This window comes from Apium graveolens, unplaced genomic scaffold, assembly GCF_009905375.1.
Source record: "Apium graveolens cultivar Ventura unplaced genomic scaffold, ASM990537v1 ctg5041, whole genome shotgun sequence".
NCBI classification, from domain to species: Eukaryota; Viridiplantae; Streptophyta; class Magnoliopsida; order Apiales; family Apiaceae; genus Apium; species Apium graveolens.
In genome coordinates, this window is record NW_027418794.1 from 98646 (window position 1) to 101813 (window position 3168).

Sequence of the window (3168 nt, forward strand, 5' to 3'; positions counted from 1 at the left end):
CCTGCACTTTCAAACTTGAAGGTTCTTCTTGCACTTCCTCAAAAGTGTGACTTGAAAGTTATATCAATAAGGGATAATTACGATCTTGAAGACACATCTCTAGTTAAGATATATGGAATTCTGAAAACTAATGACCCGGACATGGAGTAGAAAAGTAAGACGAAACGCGACAAGACATGTTTCTCTCATGGTAGAGGAAAAACAAGAGAGAAATTTACAAGAAATAGCCATTTCAAAATGAAAGGCCATGATTTTATAGTGTGACACTGAGTCTCAAATACTCATGATGGCTTACAAAATTATTCAGGAAGTGCAATTTGTAATACCCCAACTTTTGAGAAAATAGTTAAACTTAAATATTCACCTAAAACTCCAAATTAAATCCATAATAAGAATAAGTTTCTAGTTTTTCATAAAATTCTAAAATCCCAGACAGAAATAAAATCATCTAAGCTGAAAATAAAGCAAATCTTGGGAGATGCAGCTCCAATACAAACATAATCACTAAAATATTGTTCCAAAGCATCCACCTTTAAGATGTCGCAAAAGCAAAGAACCTAAAAATTTGTGAGTAATGAGCCAAGAACCCAGCAAGAAAACATTTCTACACTAGTGGATCAAGTATCATAATTTTATAAAAACAAAAATCATTTTTCAAAATCCATATGACATAAGATATAAAATTCCACAGCTCGATTAGGCCACAAATACCTCGTGACACAGTATCAAAAGTTCATAATTTCTGTCAATAATGCGTCCCTTACTAAGGTATCATAGAGGAGTGTGCCCTCCCGAAGGCATGATAAGTAGCACTCCCTAGTAAGGTATCAAAAGCTTGTTCCGGTTACTAATTGCTTAAGTGAGAGGTCACTGGGAATTCTTATTTGTAAAACAGGTACTAGATCCATAAATTTTAAAATAAAAGCAGTGCAAAAATATTTAAAAGATTTTAAAATAAATAAAGTGTGAAGAGTTAATTTACCTTAATAGGAATATCTCCCAAATTATGTTGCCAAAATGAACGTAGACATATAAAATAATCACAATGTTAACATGTACATGGCACTAAGCTAACCACACTTTAACTTTATAAAGCTTAATCCATAATAACAATTAAATGTCACTACAAGTGACAAAATAAATTCATATTGACATATAAATACGACCATTCTCATATAATAGTTCAAAATAGTGTACCGGCAAATAAAACAAACTCAACACTTAAATACATTATATATAATAATAATAAATCAAATATATGTAAACTATTTTTTTTTTTGAAATATATGTAAACTATTTAAATTCAGAATAAAATAGATGTGCATTTAATATTTACTATCTATATAATCCTTAAAATAAAATAACAAAGATAAATAAAATAGGTAACATATGCTTATGATTATGCAAGTGGACAAAATATAAATATTGGTGTATAAAATTTTCATAACCTTACGTGTGAAAATATCATTATACAAAATAAGTATAATCAATTTAGTAAATGAGCATATATTTAATTGGTGCACTAATCTAAATGCATATCTAAATCAAACATATATTTAACATATAACATATGAATTATTATGCATGCACAAAACACGTAATTATAAACATAAATTCATGCATTAAATATTTACAAAAAAATGGAGATTATTAATTAAAGCATTTAATAATCAACATCAAACTAAATGATTAAATTAAGTAAACTATAGTGTTATACACATAACCATGGAACTAAATAATAAAATAAACTAATAACAAGTGAATTATAATAGTCATACATAAGTTCACAAAAATGTAATTTAATTAAATATATATATAGAAGTACGCAATAAACATGTAAAATACACAAGTAAAAATATAGGAAATAGAACGTACTTGAAAAAAGAAAATGTTAAACAGAGATAAAATGACTAATACTCCGATTCAATGGGTTAGTGGGTACGTATCACAAATTTAAACAAAGATTATGTCTTTGTTAACATGTAGTGTTTCACTGAGTTTTTCAAATACACATAACACGTACTAATAAATATACACAACATAACTACACCTATTATTAAATTCTAGTGATAAAATAAATATATATAAAATTAAAATTATGCACATATAAATTAAAACAATTTTTTTAACCTTACTTAAATATTTTAGATAACTAGAAATGTTTATTTTTAATATAAAAATACGTGTCTTTAGATTTAATAAAAAATCTTTATAATAAAATATTATTTTTCTTATATAACAAAATATTTAAAAATGCAAAAAATGTATATATATATATAATTACAAAAATCATGGTTATTACATTCTACTCTCCTTAAAAAAATTGGTCCCCAAATTTAAACATACCAAAAATATTTAATGATACCAAAAATATTTCTGCATCGAGAAAGTCAAAAAATATTTAACCAAAAAAAAATAAAAGTAGTTTTTTTTGGAAACGCAAATAACTAAACTCATAACTCTAAAAGGGCAGTCTACACGAAGCTAACCTAGGCTCTGAATACCAACTGTAATAAGCCAACTTTTCAGAAAATAGTTATACTTAAATATTCAGGTAAAACTCAAAATTAAATCCATAATAAGAATAAGTTTCTAGTTTTTCATAAAATTCTAAAATCCCACACAGAAATAAAATCATCTAAGCTGAAAATAAAGCAAAGGAGACGCAGCTCCAATACAAACATAATCACTAAAATATTGTTCCAAAGCTTCCAGCTTTAAGATGTCGCAAAAGCTAAGCACCTGAAAATTTGTCAGTAATGAGCTAAGAGCCCAGCAAGAAAACAGTTCTACAGTAGTGGATCAAGTATCATAATTTTATAAAACAAAAATAATTTTTCAACATCCATATGACATAAGATATAAAATTCCACAGCTGGTTAAGGCACAAATACCTGGTGACACAGTATCAAAAGTTGATAATTTATGTCAATAATGAGCCCCTCCCTAGTAAGGTATCAATAGTTCCGGAACTATACGCAATTACTAACTGGTTCATAAATCAGAGCTCAGTGGGAATTCTTATTTGTAAAACAGGGTACTTCATCCATAAATTTTAAAACAATAGCAGTGCAAAAATATTTAAAAGATTTTAAAATAAATAAAGTGTGAAGAATTAACTTACCTTAATAGCAATATCTCCCAAATTATGTTGCCAAAATGAACCTA